Source organism: Sinocyclocheilus grahami, unplaced genomic scaffold (genome assembly GCF_001515645.1).
Source record: "Sinocyclocheilus grahami isolate Dianchi unplaced genomic scaffold, SAMN03320097.WGS_v1.1 scaffold150.1, whole genome shotgun sequence".
Lineage (NCBI taxonomy): Eukaryota > Metazoa > Chordata > Actinopteri > Cypriniformes > Cyprinidae > Sinocyclocheilus > Sinocyclocheilus grahami.
In genome coordinates this window covers 1997151-2003150 of record NW_015505329.1, presented here as the reverse complement: position 1 = coordinate 2003150, position 6000 = coordinate 1997151, and the positions used below count along the sequence as shown (strand labels likewise).

Here is a 6000-nt window from a genome sequence, read left to right as displayed (position 1 = left end):
AGTCAGCAGGGAGCAGTTAACAATAGTTAGTACATCTTCTTTCTTTAGAATGATGGCAAATTAAGATGTTGAGTCAGAAGCATCTGCTGGAGCTGGAGGTTTTCTGTTTTAATAGCTGAAAGATGCCGTATCCTCATGAGGCAGAGAGGTGTAATTTAGCATTAATGAAGTAATCCACTGTTGTGACAAGGTTTCGAGGAATTAAATAGAACAAATCATTTTGTTGTACTCTTCTAATGGCATATTACAGCTTGATGGTGATTACGCTGTAAGAATGTAGCAGCATATGGGTGATTTGGTTGCTTCATTTTCCTAGCATTCGCATAAGACGGAATCATATAAAACACAATGTTCTTGACTAAATTGTTTACTTGCCCGCAAAAGTTTAGGCACTTCTAAAGGACCACAACATAACCGAGTGCTTTGCATACTGTTAAAGTCATCATGAAATGATGCAGTTTCCAAACCATTTTTTTATTTGGAATAATGTGCAGCAAATAAGTCATGCACAATATGAACAGAAACATGTGTTAGGAAAGTAAATAGGTCAAATTCATGCTGACATTTTAATTATTATTTTAAAATACTTTGTGCAATTTAATATTGTTTAGCCTAGTTGTTAGATTGAGATTTTAGGAGATATTTTTGCCAAATAAATAGTCCAGATGCATGGAATAACAGCAAACACAGATGGCTGAACAGCATTACAATTATTTCATACGCAAATTTCTAAGGCCTCTGAATTATCAACATGATCAATTTGCGTAGTTGATAGTTTATACCTTTTTAACAAGTATTTTTAGTATCATTGTAAAAACATCAGGTCATAGTTTACGTGTCGTTTTGCTGTGAAATCTTTACTGATTTCTATTAAGTAAACAAAAGAATAACTTTTATATTGATAGTAATATTTCAAGATTCAAGAAGCAACTTCAATTCATTATCCTTTTTTTTTTTTTTTTAGAAAAGTCAATGAATTTAAATATTAAATATAATTTAAATATCTTACTAAGACATATCATTGGGAGATATAGAGTGACATCTGATATTTATTACCATTTTTTGCAAGTAGTCTGCTATACTGTTATAAAGATCTCATTGATTACAAGCTATCAGAATTTCATCTTACTTTTTGGTCATATCAATATCAGCAACTGAACCACACTGTATATTTTGCTCAGTTTGGTCTCCAGTTTTGCTGTTTTCAATATTCTCATTATATCACAATATGAGCCGTAAATGCTAATGCAATTAACCGTCAATCAACAATAATCAATAAACTGGTCTATTCCAAATAATTCGATTTTTCGGACTATTATTTCATATGTCAGGCTGTACAGGGTTAAGAAAACTGAAACCGGCTGTCTGTTGTCTGTCATTGTTTCCTTAGGCCTTAGAGGCTGTAAAAATGAAACATGAATAATAATAGTTGCATGTTGTTTTGTTGTTGAGGTACTGTGGAGTATTTGCTCAGAAACCTGTACAGCATGCTCCTGTTGTCAGCAAGAGAATGGTGACTTACAGCCTTATTTGAAAACCAGTCACATCGTCATACTGCCTGTTGCTAAGCGCTGCATTAGCCCATTATGACCGATAATACTGGCACTTCTGGAACTACGTCTGACAGCTTTTGCAGTGCAGGTTTCACATTGCAGATACCTACTAATTCCGCAGGAGACAGACAGGCAATCGCAACAAATAACCCAAAATGATGTGCAACCAGATTTGTCCAGCTGTGCGGTGCTCATGTTCCATCTTTATTGGCAGATGGTGTCACGATTCATACGAGGTGTACTGAAAACAACAGCTTTTATAATTGATGTCGGAATCAGCATCTCTGTAGTTAATAACCAAAGCACCTCATCACGTGTATTAGGAAACTGCTGGCAATTACATAACAATTAAAGATATATTTGTTTTATAATAGTTACACTTATTGTTGCTTTTGACAGTTCCAGCTCTACATTTTGATTGGATAAGACATGATTGCTGTAAAATGCCCAACGCCATACACTAATATGACAAGCATTGCTTGACGTACGTAAATTAATTAGACTTATGAGTTACATGGCAGAAAAATAGTATTTGTTAGTAGTTAAATAATAAGTGTTACTGAATATTTGTATTATATCATATTGCTGTGCCATAGTATTGATCGTGCTAGTATCATTAAAAAAAGAATTGAGATCTGACTTGTCACTGCAAAACACTGTCACTGTCAAAAATGACAGCCTTGTGGCTTTTTACTAAGAGGTTCTTGAGATAAATCCTGGCTTATTTTTAGAAGGGAATGTGATTCTGTTTTGATAGTCCACTATCCCAGGAGTTTTCAAACTGGCCTCTGGGGAAAAGATTAGTTGAAAACAGTGTAAAAAAGTATAGAATTAAACTAAATAAATAGGCATATTCATTTGATTTAAATCAGTCAATCAATCAATCAATCAATAAGACAAGTACTGTACAACAGTACTATAGTCAGGGGCGCGTCTACGTGGTGGCCAGGGGTGGCACCAGCCCCCCCCTGAAATTTGGCTGCCCCCCCCTCCCCACCAGATGTCTTGCCATAGGCTTGTTTTTAGTAACTTTCTAATTTTAGGCGGTTTCTATAGTGTGATCTTAATGACAATGTCGAGAGCGCATTATGCTCCACTGTGATGTGACCCCCTCTCTCTCTCTCTCTCTCTCGCTCTCTCTCTCTCTCTCTCTCTCTTTCTTTCTCTCTCTCTCTCTCTCTCTCTCTCTTGCTCGCTCGCGCACACACACACACGATGCGCAAAACTCCGCATTTGAACAGTCAATAGCAAATACTTAAACTAATAACAAAACAGTAGCTGATTCAGAAGCGCCAGATTGTCATAGCAAAGTCTGAATTACCTCCAATCCTAGGTTCACGAAACGGTCGTCCATAAAATGCATTGCCGTTCTGTTGTAAGTAATCTTAAAGATTCCTAAATGCATCTACTTTCTGAAGGCCAAATAAAGTGCTTTTGCTTTCACCTAGAAACCCACAGTGTCTCTCTGACATGCTGCTTCAACACTAACTGCGGTTACTGAAACCACGCCTTCTTTCTTTGCGTGCACATTTGGGCCGCATTATGCTAATGTTTCCACATAGTGAGGTAGATATGTGGGGGCGTGTTAGAACGAGCCGTTTTAGGGGGGCGTGGCAGAGTCTTAACTTTGATAAAGAATATCTCTTTGGTTTTGAGACTTTAGTCTTTGCAACTTTAGGGATCTTATCTATGCACAATGCAGACAGTTATTAATTGGCAAGAGTATTTTAACCTTTGATAACGGCAGGTTGAGTGGAATTTATATTAATAACAGTTGATGGAGATGGAGGGAAAAGCGCATCACGGTTCCTCCTTTTGGCCAATTAAGTGCACGAGTTAGAGCACGTGTGCAATCATGCACAGACCAGTGATTTCAGACTCGCTGCATGTTTTTAAAAGGCTTATATGTAAAACACACAATATGACGTTAATTTATTAAAAAAACGAAAAAAAACAAAAAAAACAGGACTGAACCCGTTCGAGAAAAAAACACGCGTTTTCTTAAAACCCGAATGCAGCGTGGATTAAACATATTTTAACGTTTTTTAATCATAATTACAAACACGTCTCAATTGCAGCATTGGTGATGGTGATATTAATTTCGGATCGCTCGCACACTGGAGAAAGATGCGCTTGAGACGAGGGAATCGCTCAGGATGCGAATTGGCTAATCATACTATGGCGACGGCTTTGCTTATGAATATTAATTACGTAACAACACGTTCGCTCAGTAAACCTAAACGATTGGCTGAAAGGCAGACTTTCGTAAAGGGTGCAAGTCAGCTGACGAATGAAGGACTCCTACTTGTCTCATGAATATTAATGACGTAGCGTGGCGTTCGGCCAACTGATTGGCTGAAAGGGAAAAGTTGGCCAATCAACGAATTCTAGTGCGGAGAAGGCTTGGCTAGGAATACTAATTAGATTACGTAACTGGACGCTCCAGGAAGGTTACCGTGCAACGTCAGCGTGCTGATTAATATTAATAAGTCAAGCGTTCGCCATAGTAGGAATAGTTAATTTCGCCTGTGTAGTAGGGCTGCTCTCACGTCACACGCGCCTTCTTTACAGGGTGAAGACACAGGCAATGTCACACAGCCCTCCTCATCATCACGACTAAAAACTCACCTATCTTACACACAATTATTCCAGCATTTGGGAAAAATAATAACCGAATCGCACTGGTAAGTGACGTTTATTTCTAATTAATTTGTGTTTTGGAGCTAATTTATAATTAGTGTGTGAGTATATATATATATATATGATTTAAGACGCTCATCCACGTTTTAAATATACCTCATTTATGTACGAGTAAGTGTTTTAATGTTAAATGCTGAATTTTATCATTCCATATTTGAGGCATGAGATTCATTCATTTGGAAAATAATGTGAGCTCATCAATGATGGATGCAAACGTAATCTTGATCAAAAATACATATAGAACTGAACGTAATTTATGTAAAATCTGTTTATAAGGTAGCATATATCATTTAACACGGCTCATGCATCATGTCAAGACATTAAAATTATTTTCTTTTTGGTGAGCAGATTTTTTTTCCTTGGTGAAATGCGCTGCATTTTGTATAACGATATGTTATTGCTTGTTTCCTGTATGTATATTAATCTCTATTTGCCATTTGTTAAAGAATAGATTAAAAGAGTAATTGATAAGAGCCATATTCCCATAGAGACATACGGCTTAAGCCTCGCCCCTTCACCTAATATCCATCAGAATAAGACTGATCGGGGCTTATTCCATTTTCATCACTGGCTGATTTTGGGCTGGTATAGAGTTTCATATTTGCTACAATTGATAAACACGAGAAATATAGATTAGAATGAGATTTTTTTAGCGCGTGATATCTTTAAGCATCAAAATGACCTTGCAGCAGACATGAAGAATGGAAACCTGCTACATGTGTGTGTGTGTGATGATTTATTCCATTGCTGATTGCATTCAGTCTCGTCACGACAGCAAGTGTCATTTGGCTTGACTGAATTCACAGTGATGTTCTGGATCTACATGTGCCTGTATCACTGCTGTTTTTTTCTCCAGTGAAATAACGCCTTTTAGCAGGAAATAACTAACCATCACTGTTGCATGCGAATAATGATAAGTGTGCTCTTTACCAATTCCTAAGAGTAGATAATATTTGACCGTTTTGATGGAATATGCAAAGCTGTATGTTGTTAGTACTGTTAGTATGCAGAGATTTCCAATGCTATTACTGTATTGATAGCAGCCTTTATGTAAACCTCAATGTTGGTAGTATTGCTATATATGCATATCTTTGAATTGTAGGATTGATATTAGTGTTTTATATCTGATAGTATTGTTAGTATGTAGAGATTTATGTTAGTTAGTATTGATATTATATGTAGAGCTGTATATTTGATAATATATATATATGCAACTTTATGTTGGTACGATTAAGAGAAAAAAAAGTGATATAGGCTACAGATGTCTGAAAGTTTGATGTGCAATGACAGGTCATTAGAAGGATGACCTACTGTGTTTTCATACTTCTAGCTCGTAACTTTGATCCGATTTGAAAGTTGCCAAACACATGTGCAAGACTTTGAGAGAAGCCGTTTCTCCTAATGTGAATTGATTTGCAGGCTGTTTGTGGTACACAGCTTCTGGTGTCTCTGCATGTCAGTGGTGGTGCTGCTCAGGATTGCAGTTGTTTCTCAATCATTGTGTGCTCTGTGCGCTGCAGTGCTCTTTTCAGAGTAACCTTGAGAGGAATCCTCAGAGGATGGATGTGGCAGAGGAGGAAGAGAGAGAACAGGGTCAGAAACCGGGTTTAACGGCAGGAGTGTTTATCATCGGTCTGTGCCGGTGCTGATGTCTTATCTGTCTGGGCCATCGTTCAGAACTCATTCAGGAATCAGGAATAGGATTATCACTAGAGTCTGGTGCAGTACATTTCCATGTCACATTTGG

The 6000-nt window shown here is 37.3% G+C and overlaps 1 protein-coding gene across 1 annotated transcript in view; it reads left to right on the top strand.

Annotated features, from left to right (window-relative positions):
* The first annotated feature begins 4103 nt into the window (after positions 1-4103).
* LOC107592174 (synaptic vesicle glycoprotein 2A-like) overlaps positions 4104-6000 on the top strand; it is a 40486-nt gene continuing 38589 nt past the window's right edge. Inside the window, exon 1 of the mRNA XM_016281576.1 lies at positions 4104-4237. The gene's annotated coding sequence lies outside the window, so the exon portion shown is untranslated. The remainder of the gene's footprint in view (positions 4238-6000) is intronic.